The sequence below is a fragment of the Lepus europaeus genome, chromosome 6, assembly GCF_033115175.1.
Source record: "Lepus europaeus isolate LE1 chromosome 6, mLepTim1.pri, whole genome shotgun sequence".
NCBI classification, from domain to species: Eukaryota; Metazoa; Chordata; class Mammalia; order Lagomorpha; family Leporidae; genus Lepus; species Lepus europaeus.
This window is the reverse complement of record NC_084832.1, coordinates 84,104,549-84,117,892: the sequence shown is the minus strand read 5'-3', so window position 1 is coordinate 84,117,892 and position 13,344 is coordinate 84,104,549.

Sequence of the window (13,344 nt, the reverse complement as noted above, 5' to 3'; positions counted from 1 at the left end):
CTAGCTTTCTGCATAGAGAACACGAATGTGAACATGTTTGGCCTGCATATGGAAGCACTTAGCATTTCCAGCACAAAACAAAATTTCCTCTACTGAAATTCATTCTAAAACTTAAAGTCCAATGATAATATCTAGAAAACACAAACACAGAGGTTGTAGCAAGATCTGGGATTGAGTTAGCCATAACACCAGAGGATATTTCTGGTTTCATCCAGGCATATCCAGACAAAGTGCTGTGGAACTGGTATGCAATGGACTCAGATAATCACAGTCAAATTGGTTTTGGAGACTAGCAAAGTATTTTCTTAGGCAAGTGCATAAAATGTCATCTACACAAACACAAATACCATGTTTGTTGGCAGCAATTGCTGTAGTTTTCTGCCTAGACAGCACGAATGTGTTGAGTTTGTGTCTGCATGTGGAACTAATTAGTGTTTCCCAGCATCAAAGAAAATATTCCCTGCTTAAATTCATTCAAAACCATAAAGTCCATTCATAATATCAAAAAACAGAAAGCAGAGCCTGTAGCAAGGTCTGGGATTGAGATTTCCACAACACCAGTGGATATTTCTGGTGTCATCCAGTCATTTCCAGACAAAGTGTTGTGGAACTGGTATGCAATGGACTCAGAAAATCACCCTCAAACTGGTTTTGGAGAAAAGCAAACTCTTTTTCTTGGCCAAGTGCCTAAAAAGTCATGTTTGCAAATATAAATATCCTGTTTGTTTGCAAAGATAGCTCTAGCTTACTGCGTAGAGAATATGAATGTGAACACGTTTGGCCTGCATATGAAACCAATTAGCATTTCCAGCACAAAACAAAATTTCCTCTACTGAAATTCATTCTAAAACGTAAAGGCCATTGATAATATCCAGAAAACACAAACACAAAGGTTTTAGCAAGATCTGGGATTGAGTTAGCCATAACACCAGAGGATATTTCTGGTTTCATCCAGGCATATCCGGACAAAGTGCACTGGCATTGGTATGCAATGGACTCAGATAATCACAGTCAAACTGGTTTTGGAGACTAGCAAACTATTTTCTTAGGCAAGTGCATAAAATGTCATCTACACCAACACAAATATCATGTTTCTTTGCAGCAATTGCTGTAGTTTTCTGCCTAGATAGCACGAATGAATGTGTTTGAGTCTCCATGTGGAAATAGAGTTTCCCAGCATCAAAGAAAATATTCCCTGCTTAAATCCATTCCAAACCATAAAGTCCATTGATATAATGAAAAAACAGAAAGCAGAGCCTGTAGCAAAGTCTGGGATTGAGTTTGCCACAGCACAAGATGATATTTCTGGTGTCATCCAGTCATTTCCAGACAAAGTGTTGTGGAACTGGTATGCAATGGACTCAGAAAATCACCCTCAAACTGGTTTTGGAGAAAAGCAAACTCTTTTTCTTGGCCAAGTGCCTAAAAAGTCATGTTTGCAAATATAAATATCCTGTTTGTTTGCAATGATAGCTCTAGCTTACTGCGTAGAGAACATGAATGTGAACACGTTTGGCCTGCATATGAAACCAATTAGCATTTCCAGCACAAAACAAAATTTCCTCTACTGAAATTCATTCTAAAACGTAAAGGCCATTGATAATATCCAGAAAACACAAACACAAAGGTTGTAGCAAGATCTGGGATTGAGTTAGCCATAACACCAGAGGATATTTCTGGTTTCATCCAGGCATATCCGGACAAAGTGCACTGGCATTGGTATGCAATGGACTCAGATAATCACAGTCAAACTGGTTTTGGAGACTAGCAAAGTATTTTCTTAGGCAAGTGCATAAAATGTCATCTACACAAACACAAATACCATGTTTGTTGGCAGCAATTGCTGTAGTTTTCTGCCTAGACAGCACGAATGTGTTGAGTTTGTGTCTGTATGTGGAAGTAATTAGTGTTTCCCAGCACCAAGGAAAATATTCCTGCTTAAATTCATTCAAAACCATAAAGTCCATTGATAATATCAAAAAACACAAAGCAGAGCCTGTAGCAAGATCTGGGATTGAGTTAGCCATAACACAAGAGGATATTTCTGGTTTCATCCAGGCATATCTGGAAAAAGTGTTGTGGAACTGGTGTGCAATGGACTAGAAAATCACCCTCAAACTGGTTTTGGAGAAAAGCAAAATCTTTTAATTCGCCAAGTGGATAAAAAGTCATGTTTACAAATATAATTCTCATGTTTGTTTGCAACGATTGCTCCAGCTTTCTGCGTAGAAAACACGAATGTGAACACATTTGGCCTACATATGGAAGCACTTAGCATTTCCAGCACAAAACAAAATTTCCTCTACTAAAATTGATTCTAAAATGTAAAGTCCATTGATAATATCCAGAAAACACAAACACAGAGGTTGTAACAAGATCTGGGAACGAATGTGTTGATTTTGTGTCTGCATGTGGAACTAATTAGTGTTTCCCAGCACCAAAGAAAATATTCCCTGTTTAAATTCATTCAAAACCATAAAGTCCATTGATAATATCAAAAAACACAAAGCAGAGCCTGTAGTAAGATCTGGGATTGAGTTAGCCATAACACCAGAGGATATTTCTGGTTTCATCCAGGCATATCCGGACAAAGTGCACTGGCATTGGTATGCAATGGACTCAGATAATCACAGTCAAACTGGTTTTGGAGACTAGCAAACTATTTTCTTAGGCAAGTGCATAAAATGTCATCTACACCAACACAAATATCATGTTTCTTTGCAGCAATTGCTGTAGTTTTCTGCCTAGATAGCACGAATGAATGTGTTTGAGTCTCCATGTGGAAATAGAGTTTCCCAGCATCAAAGAAAATATTCCCTGCTTAAATCCATTCCAAACCATAAAGTCCATTGATAATATCAAAAAACACAAAGCAGAGCCTGTAGCCAGATCTGGGATTGAGTTAGCCATAACCCAAGAGGATATTTCAGGTTTCATCCAGGCATATCCAGTCAAAGTGCTCTGCTACTGGTATGCAATGGACTCAGATAATCACAGTCAAACTGGGTTGGAGAATAGCAAAGTATTTTCTTTGGCAAGTGCATAAAATGTCATCTACACCAACACAAATATCATGTTTGTTTGCAGCAATTGCTGTAGTTTTCTGCCTAGACAGCACGAATGTGTTGAGTTTGTGTCTCCATGTGGAACTAATTAGTGTTTCCCAGCACCAAAGAAAATATTCCCTGCTTATGGGAATCACTCTCAAACTGGTTTTGGAGAAAAGCAAACTCTTTTTCTTGGCCAAGTGTATAAAAAGTCTTGTTTGCAAATATCAATATCCTGTTTGTTTGCAACGATTGCTCTAGCTTTCTGCGTAGAGAACACGAATGTGAACATGTTTGGCCTGCATATGGAAGCACTTAGCATTTCCAGCACAAAACAAAATTTCCTCTACTGAAATTCATTCTAAAACTTAAAGTCCAATGATAATATCTAGAAAACACAAACACAGAGGTTGTAGCAAGATCTGGGATTGAGTTAGCCATAACACCAGAGGATATTTCTGGTTTCATCCAGGCATATCCGCACAAAGTGCTGTGGAACTGGTATGCAATGGACTCAGATAATCACAGTCAAACTGGTTTTGGAGTATAGCAAAGTATTTTCTTAGGCAAGTACATAAAATATCATCTACACAAACACAAATATCATGTTTCTTGGAGCAATTGCTGTAGTTTACTGCCTAGACAGCATGAATGTGTTGAGTTTGTGTCTCCATGTGGGACTAATTAATGTTTCCCAGCACCAAAGAAAATATTCCCTGCTTAAATTCATTCAAAACCATAAAGTCCATTGATAATATCAAAAAACACAAAGCAGAGCCTGTAGCAAGATCTAGGATTGAGTTAGCCATAACACAAGAGGATATTTCTGGTTTCATCCAGGCATATCCACACAAAGTACTGTAAAACTGGTATGCAATGGACTCAGATAATCACAGTCAAACATGTTTTGGAGAATAGCAGTTTTTTCTTAGGCAAGTGCATAAGATGTCATCTACACCAACACAAATATCATGTTTCTTTGCAGCAATTGCTGTAGTTTCCTGCCTAGAAAACACAAATGAATGAGTTTGAGTCTCAATGTGGAAATAATTAGAGTTTCCCAACATCAAAGAAAATATTCCTGCTTAAATTCATTCAAAACCATAAAGTCCATTGATAATATCAAAAAACATAAAGCAGAGCCTGTAGTAAGATCTAGGATTGAGTTAGCCATAACACAAGAGGATATTTCTGGTTTCATCCAGTCATTTCCATTCAACCTGTTGTGGAACTGGTAGGCAATGGACTCAGAAAATCACCCTCAAACTGGTTTTGGAGAAAAGCAAACTCTTTTCCTTGGCCAAGTGCCTAAAAAGTCATGTTTGCAAATATCAATATCCTGTTGGTTTGCAACAATTGCCATAGCTTTCTGCGTAGAAAACACAAATGTGAACATATTGGGCCTGCATATGGAATCACTTAGCATTTCCAGCACAAAACAGAATTTCTTCTACAGAAATTCATTCTAAAACATAAAGACCATTGATAATATCCAGAAAACACAAACACAGAGGTTGTAGCAAGATCTGGGATTGAGTTAGCCATTACACAAGAGGATATTTCTGGTTTCATCCAGGCATATCCACACAAAGTACTGTAAAACTGGTATGCAATGGACTCAGATAATCACAGTCAAACATGTTTTGGAGAATAGCAAAGTTTTTTCTTAGGCAAGTGCATAAGATGTCATCTACACCAACACAAATATCATGTTTCTTTGCAGCAATTGCTGTAGTTTCCTGCCTAGAAAACACAAATGAATGAGTTTGAGTCTCAATGTGGAAATAATTAGAGTTTCCCAGCATCAAAGAAAATATTCATCCTTAAATTCATTCAAAACCATAAAGTCCATTGATAATATCAAACAACATAAAGCAGAGCCTGTAGTAAGATCTGGGATTGAGTTAGCCATAACACCAGAGGATATTTCTGGTTTCATCCAGGCATATCCGGACAAAGTGCACTGGCATTGGTATGCAATGGACTCAGATAATCACAGTCAAACTGGTTTTGGAGACTAGCAAACTATTTTCTTAGGCAAGTGCATAAAATGTCATCTACACCAACACAAATATCATGTTTCTTTGCAGCAATTGCTGTAGTTTTCTGCCTAGATAGCACGAATGAATGTGTTTGAGTCTCCATGTGGAAATAGAGTTTCCCAGCATCAAAGAAAATATTCCCTGCTTAAATCCATTCCAAACCATAAAGTCCATTGATAATATCAAAAAACACAAAGCAGAGCCTGTAGCCAGATCTGGGATTGAGTTAGCCATAACCCAAGAGGATATTTCAGGTTTCATCCAGGCATATCCAGTCAAAGTGCTGTGCTACTGGTATGCAATGGACTCAGATAATCACAGTCAAACTGGGTTGGAGAATAGCAAAGTATTTTCTTTGGCAAGTGCATAAAATGTCATCTACACCAACACAAATATCATGTTTGTTTGCAGCAATTGCTGTAGTTTTCTGCCTAGACAGCACGAATGTGTTGAGTTTGTGTCTCCATGTGGAACTAATTAGTGTTTCCCAGCACCAAAGAAAATATTCCCTGCTTATGGGAATCACTCTCAAACTGGTTTTGGAGAAAAGCAAACTCTTTTTCTTGGCCAAGTGTATAAAAAGTCTTGTTTGCAAATATCAATATCCTGTTTGTTTGCAACGATTGCTCTAGCTTTCTGCGTAGAGAACACGAATGTGAACATGTTTGGCCTGCATATGGAAGCACTTAGCATTTCCAGCACAAAACAAAATTTCCTCTACTGAAATTCATTCTAAAACTTATAGTCCAATGATAATATCTAGAAAACACAAACACAGAGGTTGTATCAAGATCTGGGATTGAGTTAGCCATAACACCAGAGGATATTTCTGGTTTAATGCAGGCATATCCGGACAAAGTGCTGTGGAACTGGTATGCAATGGACTCAGATAATCACATTCAAACTGGTTTTGGAGTATAGCAAACTATTTTCTTAGGCAAGTGCATAAAATATCATCTACACAAACACAAATATCATGTTTCTTGGAGCAATTGCTGAAGTTTTCTGCCTAGACAGCACGAATGTGTTGAGTTTGTGTCTCCATGTGGGACTAATTAATGTTTCCCAGCACCAAAGAAAATATTCCCTGCTTAAATTCATTCAAAACCATAAAGTCCATTGATAATATCAAAAAACACAAAGCAGAGCCTGTAGCAAGATCTAGGATTGAGTTAGCCATAACACAAGAGGATATTTCTGGTTTGTTTCATCCAGTCATTTCCATTCAACCTGTTGTGGAACTGGTAGGCAATGGACTCAGAAAATCACCCTCAAACTGGTTTTGGAGAAAAGCAAACTCTTTTCCTTGGCCAAGTGCCTAAAAAGTCATGTTTGCAAATATCAATATCCTGTTGGTTTGCAACAATTGCCATAGCTTTCTGCGTAGAAAACACAAATGTGAACATATTGGGCCTGCATATGGAATCACTTAGCATTTCCAGCACAAAACAGAATTTCTTCTACAGAAATTCATTCTAAAATGTAAAGACCATTGATAATATCCAGAAAACACAAATACAGGGGTTGTATCAAGATCTGGGATTGAGTTAGCCATTACACAAGAGGATATTTCTGGTTTCATCCAGTCATATCCACACAAAGTACTGTAAAACTGGTATGCAATGGACTCAGATAATCACAGTCAAATATGTTTTGGAGAATAGCAAAGTTTTTTCTTAGGCAAGTGCATAAGATGTCATCTACACCAACACAAATATCATGTTTCTTTGCAGTAATTGTTGTAGTTTCCTGCCTAGAAAACACAAATGAATGAGTTTGAGTCTCAATGTGGAAATAATTAGAGATTCCCAGCATCAAAGAAAATATTCCTGCTTAAATTCATTCAAAACCATAAAGTCCATGGATAATATCCAGAAAACACAAACACAAAGGTTGTAGCAAGATCTGGGATTGAGTTAGCCATAACACCAGAGGATATTTCTGGTTTCATCCAGGCATATCCAGACAAAATGCACTGGCATTGGTATGCAATGGACTCAGATAATCACAGTCAAACTGGTTTTGGAGACTAGCAAACTATTTTCTTAGGCAAGTGCATAAAATGTCATCTACACCAACACAAATACCATGTTTGTTTGCAGCAATTGCTGTAGATTTCTGCCTAGACAGCACGAATGTGTTGAGTTTGTGTCTGCATGTGGAACTAATTAGTGTTTCCCAGCACCAAAAAAATATTCCCTGCTTAAATACATTCAAAACACTAAAGTCCATTGATAATATCAAAAAACACAAAGCAGAGCCTGTAGCAAGGTCTGGGATTGAGTTAGCCATAACACCAGAGGATATTTCTGGTTTCATCCAGGCATATCCGGACAAAGTGCACTGGCATTGGTATGCAATGGAATCAGATAATCACAGTCAAACTGCTTTTGGAGACTAGCAAAGTATTTTCTTAGGCAAGTGCATAAAATATCATCTACACAAATACAAATACCATGTTCGTTTGCAGCAATTGCTGTAGATTTCTGCCTAGACAGCACGAATGGGTTGAGTTTGTGTCTGCATGTGGAACTAATTAGTGTTTCCCAGCACCAAAAAAATATTCCCTGCTTAAATACATTCAAAACACTAAAGTCCATTGATAATATCAAAAAACACAAAGCAGAGCCTGTAGCAAGGTCTGGGATTGAGTTAGCCATAACACCAGAGGATATTTCTGGTTTCATCCAGGCATATCCGGACAAAGTGCACTGGCATTGGTATGCAATGGAATCAGATAATCACAGTCAAACTGCTTTTGGAGACTAGCAAAGTATTTTCTTAGGCAAGTGCATAAAATATCATCTACACAAATACAAATACCATGTTTGTTTGCAGCAATTGCTGTAGATTTCTGCCTAGACAGCACGAATATGTTGAGTTTGTGTCTGCATGTGGAACTAATTAGTGTTTCCCAGCACCAAAAATATTCCCTGCTTAAATACATTCAAAACCATAAAGTCCATTGATAATATCAAAAAACAGAAAGCAGAGCCTGTAGCAAGGTCTGGGATTGAGTTAGCCATAACCCAAGCGGATATTTCAGGTTTCATCCAGGCATATCCAGACAAAGTGCACTGGCATTGCTATGCAATGGACTCAGATAATCACAGTCAAATTGGTTTTGGAGACTAGCAAAGTATTTTCTTAGGCAAGTGCATAAAATGTCATCTACACAAACACAAATACCATGTTTGTTGGCAGCAATTGCTGTAGTTTTCTGCCTAGACAGCACGAATGTGTTGAGTTTGTGTCTGCATGTGGAACTAATTAGTGTTTCCCAGCATCAAAGAAAATATTCCCTGCTTAAATTCATTCAAAACCATAAAGTCCATTCATAATATCAAAAAACAGAAAGCAGAGCCTGTAGCAAGGTCTGGGATTGAGTTTTCCACAACACCAGAGGATATTTCTGGTGTCATCCAGTCATTTCCAGACAAAGTGTTGTGGAACTGGTATGCAATGGACTCAGAAAATCACCCTCAAACTGGTTTTGGAGAAAAGCAAACTCTTTTTCTTGGCCAAGTGCCTAAAAAGTCATGTTTGCAAATATAAATATCCTGTTTGTTTGCAAAGATAGCTCTAGCTTACTGCGTAGAGAATATGAATGTGAACACGTTTGGCCTGCATATGAAACCAATTAGCATTTCCAGCACAAAACAAAATTTCCTCTACTGAAATTCATTCTAAAACGTAAAGTCCATTGATAATATCCAGAAAACACAAACACAAAGGTTGTAGCAAGATCTGGGATTGAGTTAGCCATAACACCAGAGGATATTTCTGGTTTCATCCAGGCATATCCGGACAAAGTGCACTGGCATTGGTATGCAATGGACTCAGATAATCACAGTCAAACTGGTTTTGGAGACTAGCAAACTATTTTCTTAGGCAAGTGCATAAAATGTCATCTACACCAACACAAATATCATGTTTCTTTGCAGCAATTGCTGTAGTTTTCTGCCTAGATAGCACGAATGAATGTGTTTGAGTCTCCATGTGGAAATAGAGTTTCCCAGCATCAAAGAAAATATTCCCTGCTTAAATTCATTCCAAACCATAAAGTCCATTGATAATATTAAAAAACAAAAAGCAGAGCATGTAGCAAGATCTGGGATTGAGTTAGCCATAACCCAAGAGGATATTTCGGGTTTCATCGAGGCATATCCAGTCAAAGTGCTGTGCTACTGGTATGCAATGGACTCAGATAATCACAGTCAAACTGGGTTGGAGAATAGCAAAGTATTTTCTTTGGCAAGTGCATAAAATATCATCTACACAAACACAAATATCATGTTTGTTTGCAGCAATTGCTGTAGTTTTCTGCCTAGACAGCACGAATGTATTGAGTTTGTGTCTGCATGTGGAACTAATTAGTGTTTCCCAGCACCAAAGAAAATATTCCCTGCTTAAATTCATTCAAAACCATAAAGTCCATTGATAATATGAAAAAACAGAAAGCAGAGCCTGTAGCAAAGTCTGGGATTGAGTTTGCCACAGCACAAGATGATATTTCTGGTGTCATCCAGTCATTTCCAGACAAAGTGTTGTGGAACTGGTATGCAATGGACTCAGAAAATCACCCTCAAACTGGTTTTGGAGAAAAGCAAACTCTTTTTCTTGGCCAAGTGCCTAAAAAGTCATGTTTGCAAATATAAATATCCTGTTTGTTTGCAATGATAGCTCTAGCTTACTGCGTAGAGAACATGAATGTGAACACGTTTGGCCTGCATATGAAACCAATTAGCATTTCCAGCACAAAACAAAATTTCCTCTACTGAAATTCATTCTAAAACGTAAAGGCCATTGATAATATCCAGAAAACACAAACACAAAGGTTGTAGCAAGATCTGGGATTGAGTTAGCCATAACACCAGAGGATATTTCTGGTTTCATCCAGGCATATCCGGACAAAGTGCACTGGCATTGGTATGCAATGGACTCAGATAATCACAGTCAAACTGGTTTTGGAGACTAGCAAAGTATTTTCTTAGGCAAGTGCATAAAATGTCATCTACACAAACACAAATACCATGTTTGTTGGCAGCAATTGCTGTAGTTTTCTGCCTAGACAGCACGAATGTGTTGAGTTTGTGTCTGTATGTGGAAGTAATTAGTGTTTCCCAGCACCAAGGAAAATATTCCTGCTTAAATTCATTCAAAACCATAAAGTCCATTGATAATATCAAAAAACACAAAGCAGAGCCTGTAGCAAGATCTGGGATTGAGTTAGCCATAACACAAGAGGATATTTCTGGTTTCATCCAGGCATATCTGGAAAAAGTGTTGTGGAACTGGTGTGCAATGGACTAGAAAATCACCCTCAAACTGGTTTTGGAGAAAAGCAAAATCTTTTAATTCGCCAAGTGGATAAAAAGTCATGTTTACAAATATAATTCTCATGTTTGTTTGCAACGATTGCTCCAGCTTTCTGCGTAGAAAACACGAATGTGAACACAATTGGCCTACATATGGAAGCACTTAGCATTTCCAGCACAAAACAAAATTTCCTCTACTAAAATTGATTCTAAAATGTAAAGTCCATTGATAATATCCAGAAAACACAAACACAGAGGTTGTAACAAGAACTGGGAACGAATGTGTTGATTTTGTGTCTGCATGTGGAACTAATTAGTGTTTCCCAGCACCAAAGAAAATATTCCCTGTTTAAATTCATTCAAAACCATAAAGTCCATTGATAATATCAAAAAACACAAAGCAGAGCCTGTAGTAAGATCTGGGATTGAGTTAGCCATAACACCAGAGGATATTTCTGGTTTCATCCAGGCATATCCGGACAAAGTGCACTGGCATTGGTATGCAATGGACTCAGATAATCACAGTCAAACTGGTTTTGGAGACTAGCAAACTATTTTCTTAGGCAAGTGCATAAAATATCATCTACACCAACACAAATATCATGTTTCTTTGCAGCAATTGCTGTAGTTTTCTGCCTAGATAGCACGAATGAATGTGTTTGAGTCTCCATGTGGAAATAGAGTTTCCCAGCATCAAAGAAAATATTCCCTGCTTAAATCCATTCCAAACCATAAAGTCCATTGATAATATCAAAAAACACAAAGCAGAGCCTGTAGCCAGATCTGGGATTGAGTTAGCCATAACCCAAGAGGATATTTCTGGTCTCATCAGGCATATCCAGTCAAAGTGCTCTGCTACTGGTATGCAATGGACTCAGATAATCACAGTCAAACTGGGTTGGAGAATAGCAAAGTATTTTCTTTGGCAAGTGCATAAAATGTCATCTACACCAACACAAATATCATGTTTGTTTGCAGCAATTGCTGTAGTTTTCTGCCTAGACAGCACGAATGTGTTGAGTTTGTGTCTCCATGTGGAACTAATTAGTGTTTCCCAGCACCAAAGAAAATATTCCCTGCTTATGGGAATCACTCTCAAACTGGTTTTGGAGAAAAGCAAACTCTTTTTCTTGGCCAAGTGTATAAAAAGTCTTGTTTGCAAATATCAATATCCTGTTTGTTTGCAACGATTGCTCTAGCTTTCTGCGTAGAGAACACGAATGTGAACATGTTTGGCCTGCATATGGAAGCACTTAGCATTTCCAGCACAAAACAAAATTTCCTCTACTGAAATTCATTCTAAAACTTAAAGTCCAATGATAATATCTAGAAAACACAAACACAGAGGTTGTAGCAAGATCTGGGATTGAGTTAGCCATAACACCAGAGGATATTTCTGGTTTCATCCAGGCATATCCGGACAAAGTGCTGTGGAACTGGTATGCAATGGACTCAGATAATCACAGTCAAACTGGTTTTGGAGTATAGCAAAGTATTTTCTTAGGCAAGTGCATAAAATATCATCTACACAAACACAAATATCATGTTTCTTGGAGCAATTGCTGTAGTTTACTGCCTAGACAGCATGAATGTGTTGAGTTTGTGTCTCCATGTGGGACTAATTAATGTTTCCCAGCACCAAAGAAAATATTCCCTGCTTAAATTCATTCAAAACCATAAAGTCCATTGATAATATCAAAAAACACAAAGCAGAGCCTGTAGCAAGATCTAGGATTGAGTTAGCCATAACACAAGAGGATATTTCTGGTTTCATCCAGGCATATCCACACAAAGTACTGTAAAACTGGTATGCAATGGACTCAGATAATCACAGTCAAACATGTTTTGGAGAATAGCAGTTTTTTCTTAGGCAAGTGCATAAGATGTCATCTACACCAACACAAATATCATGTTTCTTTGCAGCAATTGCTGTAGTTTCCTGCCTAGAAAACACAAATGAATGAGTTTGAGTCTCAATGTGGAAATAATTAGAGTTTCCCAACATCAAAGAAAATATTCCTGCTTAAATTCATTCAAAACCATAAAGTCCATTGATAATATCAAAAAACATAAAGCAGAGCCTGTAGTAAGATCTAGGATTGAGTTAGCCATAACACAAGAGGATATTTCTGGTTTCATCCAGTCATTTCCATTCAACCTGTTGTGGAACTGGTAGGCAATAGACTCAGAAAATCACCCTCAAACTGGTTTTGGAGAAAAGCAAACTCTTTTCCTTGGCCAAGTGCCTAAAAAGTCATGTTTGCAAATATCAATATCCTGTTGGTTTGCAACAATTGCCATAGCTTTCTGCGTAGAAAACACAAATGTGAACATATTGGGCCTGCATATGGAATCACTTAGCATTTCCAGCACAAAACAGAATTTCTTCTACAGAAATTCATTCTAAAACATAAAGACCATTGATAATATCCAGAAAACACAAACACAGAGGTTGTAGCAAGATCTGGGATTGAGTTAGCCATTACACAAGAGGATATTTCTGGTTTCATCCAGGCATATCCACACAAAGTACTGTAAAACTGGTATGCAATGGACTCAGATAATCACAGTCAAACATGTTTTGGAGAATAGCAAAGTTTTTTCTTAGGCAAGTGCATAAGATGTCATCTACACCAACACAAATATCATGTTTCTTTGCAGCAATTGCTGTAGTTTCCTGCCTAGAAAACACAAATGAATGAGTTTGAGTCTCAATGTGGAAATAATTAGAGTTTCCCAGCATCAAAGAAAATATTCATCCTTAAATTCATTCAAAACCATAAAGTCCATTGATAATATCAAAAAACATAAAGCAGAGCCTGTAGTAAGATCTGGGATTGAGTTAGCCATAACACCAGAGGATATTTCTGGTTTCATCCAGGCATATCCGGACAAAGTGCACTGGCATTGGTATGCAATGGACTCAGATAATCACAG